This window comes from Solea solea, chromosome 20 (genome assembly GCF_958295425.1).
Source record: "Solea solea chromosome 20, fSolSol10.1, whole genome shotgun sequence".
Taxonomy (NCBI): domain Eukaryota; kingdom Metazoa; phylum Chordata; class Actinopteri; order Pleuronectiformes; family Soleidae; genus Solea; species Solea solea.
In genome coordinates, this window is record NC_081153.1 from 10196410 (window position 1) to 10214261 (window position 17852).

The following is a 17852-nucleotide window of genomic DNA, read 5'->3' on the forward strand; positions in this document are numbered from 1 at the left end:
CTACACGAACACTATGGAGTCATTTACACACAGTAGCGAGGTAAGCCGTGGTGCCACTGCCAACACCATCTTTATGTCCACACTGATCATATACGCGCTTCCGAGAGTGAGTATACTTAATGCTCGCATTAATCCGTGTGTTTGTGTTGTGCACATGTTGTTTCAGCTGTGACAGGCCGGGCAGGTCACTGTGGGGCCATAAACGCTGCGAGTGACTGGAATTTGCAACTGCCTCCATTTCCCTCCAGACACGAAACACACACAGTCATGTGCGGCCCGGGCTCTGTTGAATGTAACACTTTGAGAACAGAACCTCACCTCCTTCAGCAGCTGATTTCAGTGACAAATCTGCTCAGTTTTAGAGTCAAAACCTCTCGTTACCTGCAGCGACAGCTCAGTCAAAACTGAAAATGAAATGCGGCGTGAAAGATCGCAGCTGAAGAACAGCTGCGATAACGACAAATGTAGATGTGATTTTCTTTTTCGCAGACGCACGCGCACGTGTGTGATTGTGTTTATTGGGCTGTGCGAGACGGGGAGGAGGCGACAAAGACAGAGAAAAGGAGAGCGAGCCATGAGGCTGTGAAGAAGAGAGACAAAAGGGGAAAAAAGCCAAGGAAGTTTTTCTTCCCTTAAAAAAGTTTGTTAAAAACATTTGTTATAATTGTTTGCATAAAGGACAGAGGAGGTGGAAAAGGACAAGATATATCACTGATCTCAGTCAGAGAAAACAAGATGATGGGACAGACTATTATTACGTAAATCTTTTTTGCAAAGCAATCCACTTTAATCTGGATTCAGATCATCATTCAGGAGTTTCTGCACCACATCAGCGGAAGCACATGCACACAGTGCTCGACTGGACCGAGCTACACACTTAAACGCAACGGCTGCAGAAGATCAGATAACAAACAGCGAGGGGGGGAGAACATGAAGAAGGGCCATTTGCGTTGACTTCAAATACAAAACCGCAGAGAGAGAGAAAGTCTGTGTGGCAGTGTGAAGTCAAAAGCCCTGAAGAAAACCACAAAACTGATGCAAAACGCTGTTGCGTGACTTTTACAACATGCTTCAAGTGGCCTAAGTGATCTGTCATATATTTGGAATATCTGGTGAGCAGTTAAGTGTCTTTGCTTCTTCATGTGCAAATAGGCTCCACAAAATGATAGGATACATTTTTTTTTTTACACAGCCCTAATAAATAATAAAACCAAACATCACTGTATGAGTTGAGGATTTACGGCAGGGCTCTGTTGTAAAGGGTTTTCGTTTTTTTCTCTGTTGACTTTTCCAGACACACACTGAAGTCTGGAGATTCTGCTGAGATCTTGCGGATACGCTGTGTGCGAGAAACCCAAGCTTCTACAAGTTAAACCCCTGGATAATCCACAGCGAGTGTTTTGCCTCCCGCATGTTAATCCAGGCAGCAGCACGTTACCTGGTAGCTGTTGTGAACACCTCCAACAAACACCCACCGTCCTCATCATGTGTGAACGGCATGTTATATTCCCATGAATCTGAACCTAAAAATAGACTGGGACACTGTTCTAATTATCTATGATCAACCCCTCAGCATATAATCACTCTCATGCATTCATTTGAGTACACACTCATTCATCAGTCTATATTATCTTACAATCCAATGAGGGCCCATAGATCCTCTAAACACAATGGAAATCAATGGAATCAATGGAACCACAAAGTCACCATAAAAACAGGATCAGTCCACGCGTATACGAGCTGCATTGTTGGTTGAATATGAGCCAACGCAATTATAGAATACATCTTGGCAGGATTATTGCTAATCTGTACTTGCAATGCATGTCATCCTCTGATGTGCATGTAATTGGCAGAGTCTGACTGCTTCTTTTATACATTATTCACACAGGAGGATCAAAGCTGATTGCTGTTTTAGTTTCCTTTGCCTAAATCAAACAAGGTAAACTCTCACAGAGCTACACAGATTGACGAAGACACGTTGGAATAAAGTCATTTAAGTATTAAATAAAATCCGTGAACAATGCTTACTTTGAAGAGAGACTACATGAAGGTATTTTTAACCTTACAAAAGAATATCAAGAGTGTAAAACCCTGAGACCAGCCAAGTGAACCCTCCCCCCGTAGTGTTTAGCCATGTCGCCTAGCAACAGGGAGGCAGGGATTCTATCACCCAGGAAATATTTGATGGTGTTAAAGTGAGGTCATATTTTCACTAGATTACATATGAAAGGGATTTGTGTTGTGAAGCAGTCACAGTATCTACACAACACCAGTATTCATTGGGTAATTTATATGGATAATGTGTTAGAAACGATGTGGAGCTGGCGGACGTTTGTGTCTGTGTCAAGTATGTGATGAAAGTTAACCACAAGAGTAAATTAGGAGCCACAGTAGCACCAACACATTGAAATAAAAACACTTAACACTTAAAGAAATCTTCACCGAGGCCCCTAACATCCTAGAACATCCCCAGAAAATGAAATCCAAATCCATTCTTTACATTTTGAACCACTGCGAGTACTGTAAGTAAAAATTATATACAGTATTTTTTAGTTACTACTCATTTGATTTGTATGCTATAGTTGCTTTTGCAGCACACACAAAATACTTCTATACTAGAAATGAGTGGCATTTCACTAACATTTTAACTGATTTTAGGGCTCAACTCGTCACTGAATGACTTCCTCTGCTCTGAGGCCATACGGTGTGGTCATCACCTGGCTTGGGGCAGAGCTCTCTGAAGAGCGAGCAGTAATTGTACACACCTAATTGGCCATCAAGAGCCGAAAACCACAGAGAGAGTCCAACTTCGCCAAATGGACTTAAATTACTCCAATGGTCATTCGCTGACGGATGTGTGTGCTGTGCTGGATAAAAAAAACCAAAGAAAAGCCTGGTGCTCCCCTTATACCTCCTGGCTCCGATATGTTTATGATCATTATTAGATGGCGCACGTGTGTGCATGTGAGTATGTATGTGTGTTCAAACTGACAGGCTCTGCTCATGGAATCCGTGCTGCTGTCTAATTATCGAGATGTGATGGATGGCTTTGATTAAAAATCATATGAAGGCTGAGACAATCACTGTCTCTCTCTCTCTCTCTCTCCTGCCTTTTTCCTTCTGCCTTTTACTCGCTCTTATAGATAGATAGATAGATAGATAGATAGATAGATAGATAGATAGATAGATAGATAGATAGATAGATAGATAGATAGATAGGTAGGTAGGTAGGTAGGTAGGTAGGTAGGTAGGTAGATAGATAGATAGATAGCATCCAGTTTTCTTTACCTCTGAACTGTACAGCAATACAGTCTGGTCCTCTAAAGTCCACAGTTGCCCCGTGGCACAAAAGAGAGAACATTTATTACATGCTTTTTTCTTATTGTGTCCATTTTCCTGTCAATAATGCACAGCGGGTTTGGACAGTGACAAATTGCGCCCCCCCCCCCCCCCCCTTCTGTGCAGCTCAGAGATGAAGCAGTACATTTCCTATGTGAGTAACATAATCCTGTATGAAAAGTGACAAAAAAATTAATTTTGATTTGTACCAAATTAAAAGAGGAAAGTTAATGAAATAATACTATTCCAGCCTCATGTTAGAGAGACGGAATGTTGGACTGCTACAGAGAAGAAAACGATTCTCGGCCCAATTCTCTAATCTGCTGCTGATAAACTGCACTGCAGACAATCAAGGAACACAATTGATAACCTGTTCTGCTACGGCCGCTTCTTCGCAGCTACACAACCGCGACGACACACTCCCCCATTGTGCCTCATAATGAGATGCCGTCATTTAGTGCTACAAAAAGCTGCTGTTTTTTTTTAAGTTTTACTCTCCCAGAAACTGCACACGGACACACACATACAGAACACACACATTAACAAGTGGTACTTCAGGGAGGGGAGGAAAATAACGGTGACTTAAAAGCACTGTAAACATGGCAAAGACATGTGGAAGCTCGTGCGTTTCTCCAGTTATTTATTCAGGTTGCTGCAAAATGTAAATTAACGACATGCTGTGGTGTTTTTCTTGTCATCAGAGTTTAACCTCATTCTGAAAGAGAGCGCCGCTTGTTTGTAAAAAAGTGAAATACAGCTATTATATTTGACAAATGCCAACTGTGTTCATCATCAACTGTACTCTTAATTCATATATATGCATGCACAAAAAAAAAAAACCTTGCAGCAGCAGCAGCAGCAGCCTCCGTTGCTGAGGCCGTTCCTGACAACATACAGGCTTTGTGTTTGCGCTGCTCATGTCAATTTTTGACAAGACAGTGATTAACTCATCTTTCAGTCAATGTTTGGTTAGAACTTTAGAATAATGATTCAGAGTGTGCAGGGCTTTTAAAACCATATTTGGATTGTGGCTGCACAAGTCACATTGTGCATGTGCTGGACAATATTGTGACTGTATTTGCAATACAACAAACGGATGATATTCTCATTATGGGCTTTGTTCCTACTAAGCATTTTTAAAAGCATTTTTCTCGTATTGAAAGGTAAATTGCAGCTTTTGGTGCTGCAATTTACCGTTGCAATTTTTTATAACTGCATGGGCTGCAGCACTATTACTCAAGCACTCAAATAGTCCGGATCAACACTTTAATTTTTGTAACTGGTGGCATAAACTAAGTGCTATAATAATGATAATAATAATAATAAAAGAAAACACTCAATCTTTCTCTCCACTACAGTTACATCTATTTGAAACATTTCCGGATCAAACCACACTCAGCAGCTTTGAATACATTAGATTTGCACCACATGGCACCAAATTGTTTCCATGTGATTGGCAGTGTTAGAAACATCACTTGAACCTGAATATGAAACATGTTTAATGAATGAAATGGGCACTTAATAAAATATATTATTAACAGAAACCATTGTACACTAATCTACAATATCTCAATATCGCTGTGGGGGCAATGCGATTCAAGACACCTATCACAGGTAATGCATTAGCGTAGATGTTATCATGAACATCAGTGTCCTTGGCCACTAGTTGTGGAAGCGTGTGATGATGAGAGACACAGATAAGACGACGTGGAGAAACACTCTGTTCCTGGGCATAATGTACAGTACATTCCACATTTAGCTCAATCAGAGAAAAGGAATATCTGTACTTCCAGTTTAACACCGCTCCCTTTGAATTCGCTGGACTCGCCATCGCTGTGTGCGTCTCTTGGTTGTTCATGTGTACGTACAACTGTGTGTGTGAACACCTGCCCAACTCTGCCTCTGATTGGCTTACCATGACATTTTACTCCACCTTAATTAATCATCATTACTTATGCGCGGTTAACCCATCCACCTCACTAAAGAAAATAAAGAAAACAACTTTGCAGCTCCTGCGTGAGATCCTGTGTCAGAAGAAAACAGCTTCATTGAGCCTAATTATAGTAACGCGCCAATAACGGTAACTACATTTATTTGAACGCCGTTATTCCCATCACTAATTAGATATTTGCATTCACTGACTATTGCTCATGAAGTGGGTGAGCGTATATTTTTTCCAATAATTATTTATCATCTTGCAGGCCTTTCTCTGAAATGTCTCACAAGATCCATGCCATTAAATAGTATGTAACCATAGCAACAATACCTCACCATGCTTTACTGATGAGTGAAGCATGGTGACAAATTGAGGTTGGTATGAGTTTGACGACTGACGCTGAAGAGTCTCCCTACAGAAATGGGTTAACTGCAGAGTAAACTTCATTTGTCACCTCCACCTCTAGGATTTTCTTATACTTGGACACCTTGTTGTGTTCTAGCCACCTGCGTATAGTGAATTACAGTGTCCTGCCCTCACCCTAACAGCAACAACAGGCATGACTCATCACTGTGGCAACAATGACTACAGAGGTTCTCCAGTTCTTACAACAATATTTGAATCTCTGGCTACAATAAAGTGGAAGCTTCAGAGCTCAACTATTTTAAAAAAAGAGAGGAATGCATGACTGATATGAGGAAAGGTGTTGACGGCGAACAGAGAAGACACAGTAAATAAATAAAATGAACAATGGATGGGAGAGAGACGGATGGAGGACAGTTGAGTGGTTTTATCCAATTAGAGAAGGAGAGTAGATAGATCCAGGGTGCAACCAGACTCCAGATGGACTGATGAAGCGAACTGACGTCAGTGTGGTAACAAAAGACTCAGAAGCACGGAGGTGGGGAGAGGGAGGAGAGAGTGAGGAAGAGGAGGAGACTGCAGCTAAGAATAGTCGTACAACCTCAGGCCAGCCCAATCAGGTGGCTCTGCCTGCTATTTTTTACTTAACTACTGTGCCAGCCAGCACTCATTTGACATTTTTCTCTCCTGTCTTTTTCAATCAATATCTTGATTTGTTTTTCCAGGGTATAAGGCCAAATTAGTGACATTGATGTTCCCATGAAACTAACAGTGCACCCTGTGACCTTTTGAAAAAACGCTGGACCCACACAGAGTAGGGAAAACGGAGTAGCTCAATCACGTGTGAGACCAGACACAAGAAGCTACAAGCTGTGCAAAGAGGAAAGGTTTGAGTGGCGTGCTTCTGATCCCCACTTCCTTAGAGCTGCTTCACTGACATGGGTTAATCCTTGAGAGGTTCCACTGGGAACTCTTACGTACTCCTCCTGGAGATGGATTTCAAGGACGCACAGAAGACAGCAGTGGGATTTACATGTGAGAGTACATTACAGGAATTACACACACACTGTGTGATGTGTGCACACGCATGCATATACTCACTACTTACCACGGTGTCATCAGGAAATGGTGCTCCATCACTTCGGATAGAAACGGTCAGTTAAATAACTTGTTCTTGGTTGCTCTGCAAAATACAAAGAAAACAAGAAAAAAAAAAAACATCAGGTGAAACCTCAAACTGCAAAAACCCTCAGATGAGCTGCAAACACATCACAGGGGCATTCAGTTCTGTTTTTGTCTTTGATCTCTTGTGCCTCGATCCCTCTGTCATGGGAGAAGCAGCCCTCCTCATAAGCGCCGACCCATAAATGGGTCCCTGCATGGCAGTGCCTGAAGATGCACTGTGGTGGAACATGTGCAATTACGATTGTTGGTCCCAAAACAAGAAGCTCCCATGACTGTCACAGCTTCCCTGCTTGTAGCACAAGGCCCCGAAGCCACAAATGGATGGAGTGAAGACTGTGAGAGGAGAAGAGAGAGAGAGAGAGAGAGAGAGAGAGAGAAAAGAGCAATGCAAATAAAGAATTGGGTAGAAGGAAGAAAAAAGTGGAAGAAAGAGGAGGGGATGACTGAGAGCCTAACAGCTTAATTGAGTGTGTGCTGTGTCCAATTACTTTCTAAAGGTTGCAGAACGTGTGAAATCCCCTTGACTTCAAAACACAAAATAAGGGACTCATAACTCTGACTGTGTCACCTGATGGTGCACGTATGTATACCCATGTTTGTCCAAATGGAGGCAAAAGAGAAGCGGCACGCTAAGAGCTGATAGCCACTTCACATTGAGGGATGCCACAGGGTTCCGTACACTTGATTACCCTTCCATTAGCATTAGCATTAGTCCAGTGATTACTATTAGCTGCTAGCATTAGCTCCCCGGGCTTTTTTTTTTTCTTCTCCTTGCCGTCTTTCTATGCCTCATTATCGCTAACATATCCCCTCAGCGTGTGTTTGAGGCTGCTTGGCAACAGCAGCTAATATACCAGACTACATTTACTGCGTCAAGCCATGTGAGGAGCCGCTGACAAGTTGACTGGATGCTTTCCTACAATTCCCAAATGGCACAACGAGAGGCTGATTTCATTTCAGCAGCGTATCACCTGGTAATTTTATCTCTCCAAGTCCAATAGACTTGTTGTCGTGTGGGATCGGGGTGTGGGGGGGGCAGAAGGGCATAGTCCATGATCCATGAGTCCATGATGATCACAAAAGGGCTTTAATATGCATTGTGTGGTGCGCGGTGCCGTTGCGCTGCCAATCACACGATCTGCCTCTGTCTTTCGTCAAGCCGAGCACGACAGATGCTCTCACTGGCACCCATTGATTTGCCAGAAAGTGTGTGTGTGTGTCTTTGTGTGAGTACGTGTGAGCGGGTGTGAAGTGTTGCTAGCTAGCTGCAGAGATAATTAGAACACAACTCTTTTGCTGTCCCTGCAGGCCACTGATCCAGCTGCTTTCATCTAATATAGGTCAGCTGTGACAAAGCCCTCAGCGTGGACACTGATCAGCTCTGCTCACTCGACCATAAGCAGATACGCACTCATACAAACACAAGGTGAGGCCTCTCATATGTGTATCATAGGCTATATATAGTGCAATGCACGCAGATAGCTTTGCAGGTATACACGCACTACTGCCTGTGCAGTGATGATGGCAGCGACCGTGTGAGTGTGTGTGAGTTTAATAAAAGAGAGTTTTTTTCTCTTGGTGTAGCTGGAAGAGCAAATTTATTCGGACACTCTGTTCTTTGGCAACAAACATGGGACTCAAAGTTCTCCTCTGCTGAACTTGTGACACTGCAGTGCGAGCTGCAGTGTAAACAGCAAATCCCAAAACCGTCCCTGAGACTTTTCCGAATGTATATCCCGCACACATACAGTCATGCAATCTTGCACACTCATTCTCTGGAGCAACTTTTTAAAACCATTAATATGCCACTATCCGTGTACACGTAGGGTCGGTGGTCACGTCACTGCTTGAGGGCCATGACTTGACTGGATGCAAACTGCAGAGATATAGGAATGAAGGGGTACCGGGTAGGTAGGAGAGACGTAGAGTACGTTTTCTCCCTGCACTCCACACTTGCACTTGCCCCATTTCAAAGGCCATATTTATCAAGTGCCACCGCCGATTAAGACCACAAGTGAAGTGACTTCTCCACCTTCAGGGGTGTTTCGTCCAACCAATTGTACTAATGAACGACTCAACCGAAAAGCATCATTATGTTCTGTCCACCGTACTACAGTGGGCTCACTAGTGGGGCAATAATTGGAGGAAATTATAAAGTGAACAAAAAGTGGCATGGCCTTTGGGATGGCTTGATTGAGAGGCCTCCTCCGTGTCGCAATGCGGGAGATCCATGCCTCCTCTTGACTCTAATCACTTCTTTCCTTTCCCATTCTGCCTCTCTTTGTTTTTCCTCCCCACACATGCCCGGAGAGAGCAAAGCCAGCATGTGAGGTCATGCAGGGCTTTAAACAACTGTGGCTATTTATGCAAATATAATCAATATTTGATAGTCCCCTTCTCTATTGACTCACTTTCTCTTACTCTCTTCATTTCCCTCTCTAAGAAGAGACTGCAGTAAGAGGCATTGATCAGGGGAAGACATGCACTATGGATTCCCCACAGGGCCGAGCAGCGAGGCCAGGTAGGACGCCAGGGTGGGACACGGTCAGCTTTGGCCACTGCGACAGTCTATGTCACACTGAGAATAAAAACCATATGTGGTCGTCCAGCTGTAAAATGATCTCAAGATACACAATTTGAATGGCATGATGGTTTTTGCAAGCAGATGTTCATAGATGTCACCTGCAACAAGGCGTCTATTGGACAATACCATTTATCTGTCTGAGAATTAGGCTCATTTTGCTCATTTTGCAACCAAGGAAGCTCCCGGTGACAAACTACTACATCAGTCTTACTTTCTGGGCTTTACTTTTCAGTGTCTACGGTGTCACGGCAATCTATGGCAATCCCTGCATTTCCATGCATAGAGGTCACTGCAGTTGACAGTGATTCAAAAGCAGGCTTATATTAACCTGAGTGTATATGTGTGGTAGTGCTTTCTATCACTTCTATCCCTTGACAGTCTATGTAAACATCACAGGCAGCTCAGAACAACCCAGACAGCAGATGAAATGTCAGGTAAGCCGATCACAGCCAGTTAACCCACAGAGCGAAACTCACGTATCAAAACAAAGACGGGCAACGTCTACCGATGACAAACAATGACGTAAAGCAAGAAAGAAAATAATGACAAATGTGTCCGTTCCTCTGTGAATAAATGTCAGAACTTTGCAACTGGCATATGATTATCATAACTCTCTATGTCCTGAATCAAAGAAAGCATGGCTGTGAAAATAATGCGCCTGTGCTCATTAAAAACACATCATGCAAACAGTGCTGGACGCACATGGAAATCTGTCTGTGGGTCTGAGTCCGAGGTGCATGCCCTTATCTACATATCAGTTGGATCTGGATAATTGACGTACAGTTCAAAAACAATGTGGATTTTTCCTTTTTTTGATTTGACCAGTAGACATCATTGGCCCTCTTAATTGCCAATAGTTCCATTATTATTTAACAGTTTTGAAAATCGAAACGCCGTGCTCTGATTAAGCCACTGATATTGTATGAAATTACAGAAAAACACACAACTAACGGCACACCAGAGCTTTCAGGAGCCAAGAACATTGTGAAATATTGAATTATTCCATTTGTACTTTTTTGCTGAGGTAAATTTGGTTCTCGGTTTATTCGTTTTCTGCTCTTTCACAGTCTTCCCATTTTTTAGTTGTTCGGCGTGTTGGTTTATTTATATATTATGTTGTAGTTTTGTTAGCTTCCTGTTTTACTTAGTAGTTTCTTCCATGTGTATCTGGCTATGGTTTTGCTTCCTGTTTTTGGCCTGTTCACCACTGCTTTGATTGTCACCACTGCTGTGTCAATTCATGCTTTTTGTCTTAGTACTTAGGAGTATTTTCTGTTAATTGTTTCCTGTCCTTTACCCCCTAATGTTTGATTAGACTTATTTATCTTTACCCAACATGGCTCTTGGAGTCCTTTGTTTAATCCTGATTTAGTCTTCATCTTTCAAGACTTTCATCTTTGGCACCACAACAGCCTATAATAATTCCACAATGTAAATTACACTCATCTTCTTTATTTGATTAAAGTGCTATCGCTTCATCTGACGCTGAATAAGAAGAGCGTTGAAATGAGATTTAAGGTCTATCAGCCATGTCAACTCCTTATAACCTTCAGGAGCTGAGCTGATAAAACACTGTAATTTGAACGTGTTAATATTCCTCCTTGTACAAATATAAAAGCAGCACCTGAAGTCAAAGCTGTGACTGATGTGTTATTTGTCAAATGCATAGACTTTATTCTCGAGTACGGGGGAAACTGCTTAACCCAAAGAGTGTAACGACTTAGTTCCACTTCTAAACCACTGCTCTACATTTAGGGCACAGCCATGTATATTCTTAATAATGTCTTAGGGATTCCGAAGGATTAGTTTCAAACAAACTAAGCAACTTCAACACCAGCCAATTCCAATTAGATGCTATTAACAGAACACTGACTCCATCTCCGGCAACATCCTATAGGGGATTTCCATTAGCTTAACAGAAGGAGGGGATAACGGGATATACAGGATATGGCGGCTACAGTATATATGGCTGCGATTTGCTTTTCCATGAAATTGCGAGAAAACCTCTGAACACCAGCAATGCATTTCTTCGAGTAGGACCCCATGACTATCACCCGTACATATTGTAAGACTCAGGCTAATAACATCTCAAGGAGCTCAGGTACTGTATAGTGTGGCGTCTTAAAGGCACCCCGCCTGCTGAAGGGAGCGCGATTAAGCTGCAACTAAGATGACAGAGCTTTAGAGACTGCATGGGTCAGGCTTTTATCTCAGAGAGGGAAAGGGAGGAAAGAAGAGATGACGAGAGCAGCGACAAAGGCAAGAGGCGATACTGACTCTTCCCTGGTGGTCTATTAAATTAGATGCACATAGCAGTTGGGTGACAAAAGGTAATAAAAGAAAGATGCTTTGCGGGAAAAGTTTTAAGGACAAAGCACCGCTAGTAGTAATAAACTCTGATGGAGGTATACCTATTACGAACAAAAAGGGGTTCTGATGCATTGCTGCGATTCGTAAATTTTGTAGCATTTGCTCGTGGAGGCCGGTGTCACTTGTCTGACTTGCAAACGCCTTTGCCAGTGCTGATATTTGCGAGGAAGTTATCATATCAGCTGTTTTTCACCACGCTTTTGCGTATAAATGCGCCACAAAAGTGATGTGTAATGGTCTTGTCGGGGAATTAGATGAGGTGGATGAGATAAAGGGCATAGTTTCCAGTAACATCTGTTCCATTCTGTGCCATTTTCCGCTTTATTTTGAAACTAATATTTGTGTCCTGGGCCACACGGTTGGTTCAGTGGTTAGCACCCGTGCCTTTGCAGCAAGAAGACCCGGGTTTGCGACCTGGTTGGAACAAAGGCCTTTCTGCAAGGAGTTTGCATGTTCTCCCTGTGTGCGCGTGGGTTTTCTCCAGGTTCTCCGGCTTCCTCCCACAGTCCAAAACATGCAATATGGGAATTAGGTAAATTGGAATAAGTAATTGACGCTCGCCCTATGTCAGCTGCGATAGGCCCAGCTCCCCCTGCAACCCTCATGTGGTGGATAAGGTGGTAGAAGATGGATGGATGGATGGATGGATGGATGGATGGATGGATGGATGGATGGATGGATGGATGGATGGATGGATGGATGGATGGATGGATGGATGGATGGAAATGCCTGTCCCGGCCGACCATGGCCTAAAAGGAAGGGGAGCTTGGCTTGTAACCAGAGAGTAGCTGGTTCGAACCCCAAGGGTTGCTTCTCCAAATCTTTGCCAAATGAGATATGTCATTTGTGATCCCATGATAGGGAGAAGTCAATCTGCTTACCTCCTTTGTCATCAACTCCCACATGTTTGACTACATGCCCTGCCCTGATTACTCTCACCTGTGTTCCATTAGCCACACCTGCAGTAATTTAGTCTTCCCTCGACCAGAATGAGCTCCAGGCTGTACGCGATCGTTATGACGGTCGCGATGTCAAATGAGGTGATCACAGAACCATAAATTCATGCCATGATGTGACCAACAGGCATGACGGATTACAAGGTGGTACTTGGCCCAGGCAGTCATCACAGCTGAGAGGGGCCATGGAGCGTGGAGTGGGTCTAGTTATCACTGTGAGCAAACACTGGTGTCTGGGATAATAGATCTTAAAATGTGTCGTGTGACCTCAGCATTAGTCTTCTGAATATGACACTTGTTGTTTTCTTTGACTCTTCCTTTAGCCTTGTGTTTTTTTGTACCTGCTTATCCCGACTCTCTGCCTGTGTGCTCAACCTTTTTTTTTTTTCTACCAATAAACGACAATTACTTTCCATAACGGGCATCTGAGCATCCGGCTTTTGAGTCTACGTCTTTCTCCGGTCGTTACACAACCTACGCAGTTTAATACAAGTGGCCATTACCAATATTCCGATTTTATTGCAATAATAAAGGATGAAATGGGAATGTGAAAACATGAGCACGAGAAGGGTCACACAGCCATGAAAATACACAGTTATCATTCCCCTCAGCAACATTGCTTAGCCACACCACATCAAGGCTTAAGGCGATAACTGATGCTAACCCATCACAGTTCCTGCAGTCCTCACATGTAGTTATGTGTGAGGAAGCAAACTAACTATGAATTTGTAGTTTAAAGGTGACATCGAATGCTTGTATCACACATATATGTGAGTTATGGAGGTCTACTTACATATATTAACATGTTTTCATGGTTAAAGACCTCCTAATCGCTGCAAACGAGCCGATCAAACTATCTCCTCACTGACGCTCTCGTCAGCCGCGCTGTTTCAGACCAAAACCACACCCCCAGAACGTGGACTGTGTTGTGATTGGCCAGCCAACGAGAGCTTTCCCACTGTCCTGTGATTGGCCAGGTACCTGGAAGTGACGTAATTGGTAGGCCAGCTCTCAGATACACAGCTCCCCCTCTGGAACGGTGGATGCTCTGCATCTCAGCAGCTACAACGAGAGTAGTTCGTCTTCTTCTGCGGTTGACTAGTGCCTGCACCGGGAGGCGCTACGGTGGTGAAAGGAGTGGTGAGGATTTCTGGTGACAACATCAAATTACGGAAGTGTCGATCCGCTTCGCAGAGCCCAGGAAAACAATACAACACTATTTTCTCAGCAGTGGCTGAACTGTTTGTTCTGAAACTTTTGGGTTTCATAAACGAGGTAATGACGCAGATACACACACAAACGCAGCGTTAATTGGAGCTTCCGGTCTATGTGGGCTTTAATACAATTTTTATGAACGAATACTGTCAGAAACGTATTTGTTCTGTGTTGCATTAAAGTACATCCTGTTCTACAGTGGACTACTTGTGATGTTTTCAATCTCTCTGAATGACACCGCTGGCCTCCACATGCCCTCTCTCAACATGAGGACCGCTCTTCACACCTTTCCCAGATTCTGTCCACGCACACTGTGAGCAGCAGGCCAAAGTGTGTGCACTCTAAGTGCAGACACACAGACAAGAGCCTGGATGCTAAATTCCCCCCCCCCCCCCGATCTCTTGTGTTGCGCTGCACAGCAGAGTGAGGTGCTTGTGACACGGTGGTCTTAATCCAGCACGGAGCGGCACACAGGACTCCCGGGCAGCAAAAGCTGTGATGGAAAGAGGAGGTGAATGGAGAGATGGGCGCAGAGGTGGGTGAATGTGGGTAAAAAAAAATGTGAAAGGGAAGGACACGGGGTGGGGAAAGGCTGACATGGAGCAGAGAAGCTTAAGCGGAAGAAAATGGGACAAACTTATTCTCGCTGCTTCACCGGGTTTCTTCCAAGTGAACCATGTGCTACTGTTCTTCACATCTGTGCTCTGACACAGCTGTGCTTTGCTTCATGGTCATAGTATTTGTGTGCATGCTCACACACATATACACATATTCTCTGTAGTCAAGGCAAAACACTTAAGGGTCCATCCTCAGCACTCACATGACAGCTCACCATTTTTCAAAGCATTGCTACAGTGCTCTCCCCTTCTGACCCTCCGCTTTCCTTTCCCTATTTTCTCTAAATTGCTCTGCTCTCCTAGGACACGAGAAGAGGGTGATGAGGAACAATAGAGTAAATCCAGGCAAGACCAATGACCTGAGAACAAATTTTGCTGAGTTCAACGCGGCCCCTTATTTGTCACAAGCGGGCAATTTGGAGAATGACTTAAGTTATGATTAATTCATTCATTCCACTGTTGCTGGTGAATATAGCAGCAGCTACAGTGCCCCGGAGCATCCAAACAACCACTTTAGTTCTCATTATTCTCAGACAGGCTTGCAAAAGATTCCATGTATGCGTGGGTGTTCGAACATGTTTTTAATGTAAGCATGTGGGATTCGCTTTATGTGATTTTTGCTAAATGCACCTTCACCCAAAACCTGATTCCATGGTTGCTAATGCAGCATATGGACCATTAGACAAATGTACTGGTGGTGCATTGATTACAGGAATAAATGATGTATGCTGTTTTGCACTAGTGTGTGTGTGTGTGTGTAAATGAATGTACTAGAGTTTGTGTGCGGTTAGATGCTCAGAGAGAGGTCATATTTGAAGAGGAAATCTCAAGGTGATTAAGAGGATGTCCATTAGTGGTAGACTATTGGTAATATGACACAAGGGACACAGCTGAGGCTGAGGCATCATCCTAAACCACGTCATCGGCTGCCAATCACAAGGTCACCTGCAGGGCAACAACAATATCTCAGTGACCTCACCCGCGTCTGTTTGTTGGTTTGCACTTAATAAAGGACAATGAGCGGGGGCATGGGTCTTTTTTTTTTATCATTTGGAAAATAACAAAACTAGCAACACTGTGGTTTTCATTTTTACAGATATTATGGTTTGGCGCAGATAAGTGGTTCACCTTGACAGAGGTATGCACTCAGAGGTTATAGTTACAGTAGAGTTTTTATTATCACAAAGATAGATGGAAAATAAAATTAGCATCATCTTAAAATTTAGACCAATATGAGTTCATATTGAGTTCTTTTTAGTTTGAGGCCATGAATATTAGTGTAAAATCTTCAAAAACAAGTTTTATAATAACAATTTCAACCTATAACTTTTGTAAATGACAATTTAGTCAAATGAAAGGATTCACTTTTTTTTTTACAGTGCAAGAGAGCGCACATATATTTTCACTAATTGGTTATTTTTGCAAAAAGGTCCATGTTGACTCCATTTGTTCCTCAGCTCTAGGAGGAAAGAATATCAAAGCTATCTTTCAACAGCCATTCAGCGTTTTTAAACATCTACACATCTCATTTCATCCAAATGCACCTGAAGGAGCCTTTCCTCTGCTTACCTCTCTGTCCCAGACCCTTACTCACAATGTGAAAAAAAATGGCAACTTCAGTTTTTGACCTTTAACTCCATCTGTTCTCAGGAGATTTCAGCCTATCACAGGTATGAATTTCCACAGGGGGAGATGACTGAATGAATCACAGCAGAGTGTATATGGGGGTCATGTTGAGGTCACAGATGATGTCATGGTGGAGCAAGCCGCTTCAAGTGAAGTCATCAAAGCCTCATTATTCCTTTTACTCAGGTCTGTTCGGGCAAATTAGCTTCACCTCTCCGGCGTGTGCGCGTGTGTGTCTGTGACATTCTCATTTGTGCCACTGCACAGTGTGAGTACTTGACGGCTTTTGTGCACATGTGCGTGCACGTTGGGAGTCTATTTGCATGCAGAGGTGCTAATTAAGTCTAAGATTCGGCCGCTCAAAGAAGCACACAGCAGACACTGTGGTCAGACACTGTACATGAAGAGGCCACATCATCAAATAGTGCGCCATCAAACAGCCTCATTACAATACTGAGTAACAGGAAGGAAGCAAAGCATCAAAACACACAGAGGAAATATATCTTTTTTTTATTTTCCTGTACCTGCTGAGCTGTCCTCGTTATTTACATTTGATTAATCTTTCTCATTTAAGGGGGAAAAAAAGAGACCGACAGTAAGAGAGTGATGATAAACAAGGAGCGGGAGTTTATCTTAAAATAGGCATCAACCGATGTGCAGCAGCACAACCACTGGGAGTAACATTGGTCAAGGACTGGCAGCCTCACCTGCAATTTGCATATTCCTACATGAAGTGCTTAGTTTCATAGTTCTAATTGGAGTATAATTATATTAAAATTAATTGTTTATGTATATTTTCTGTCTGAGCAGTCAATCTTGATTTAGACTGGGGTGTGTGACGTGTGTATTTACAAAAAACTATTGAACAAAAAAACGATCCTGAGACCTTTAAGTGGGGGAGACAGGAGATAGTGACAAACACACACACACATTTTGGGTTAATGCGTTACATTTACAGATTAAAGATTCACTTTATCGGCGAGCATGAAAAACACTCCATCTCATGGAGCTTTGCTAAAGGCCAGCACTGTCACTGCTGCCATGAGTCTCTGGGGGAAACTGCTGCACATATACATACACACACCCAACACCCACATTACCTGTGGACAATCGGTCCACCACGCATGCATGACGACACGGAGGCACCGAAACATCCAATGAGCAGGACCTCCATCTTCCTCCAACAGTCGCTAGGTCTGTTGATGCGTGTGTGGAGGCCCTAACGCAAAATAAATGCCCTCCTTTTTGCACACACCAGTTAAGTGATGTAAAACACCACTGCAAGAAAAAGCGCCTGGATTTAAACATCCATTTTTTTTTTGACGACCTCTACATTCAAACCAATTAGGAGGAGGAATCTGCAAGCACCAGAATCGCAGCGCAAATGTCATAAAAGCCTACACACTCAGCAGAGGGCGAAAGGGAAAAGTGAGTGACGACTCACTGCACCAATTAGTGGAGGGGAGCAAAGCGGCGCTAAGAGTCTTAACATTCAGGAATGTCGTAATGCCGACTCTTCCTCGCTGTCATCTCTACCGTCCTGTACTTTCATTAATTGGCAGCCATGACTGTGAAAGTCTTGATGTGTGTATGTGTGTGTGGTGATCTATTCAACATCAGGGAGGCTGCTGTGGGCTGTGGTTGCCACTGAGTGACCACAT

General features: G+C 43.3%; 1 protein-coding gene across 3 annotated transcripts in view; it reads right to left on the minus strand.

Annotated features, from left to right (window-relative positions):
* The window catches only part of dlgap3 (discs, large (Drosophila) homolog-associated protein 3), a 103347-nt gene that overhangs the window by 36649 nt on the left and 48846 nt on the right, over nt 1–17852 (minus strand). For all 3 annotated transcript variants that reach the window (XM_058618893.1, XM_058618894.1, XM_058618892.1), the window contains exon 2: nt 6747–6821. The gene's annotated coding sequence lies outside the window, so the exon portion shown is untranslated. The remainder of the gene's footprint in view (nt 1–6746; nt 6822–17852) is intronic.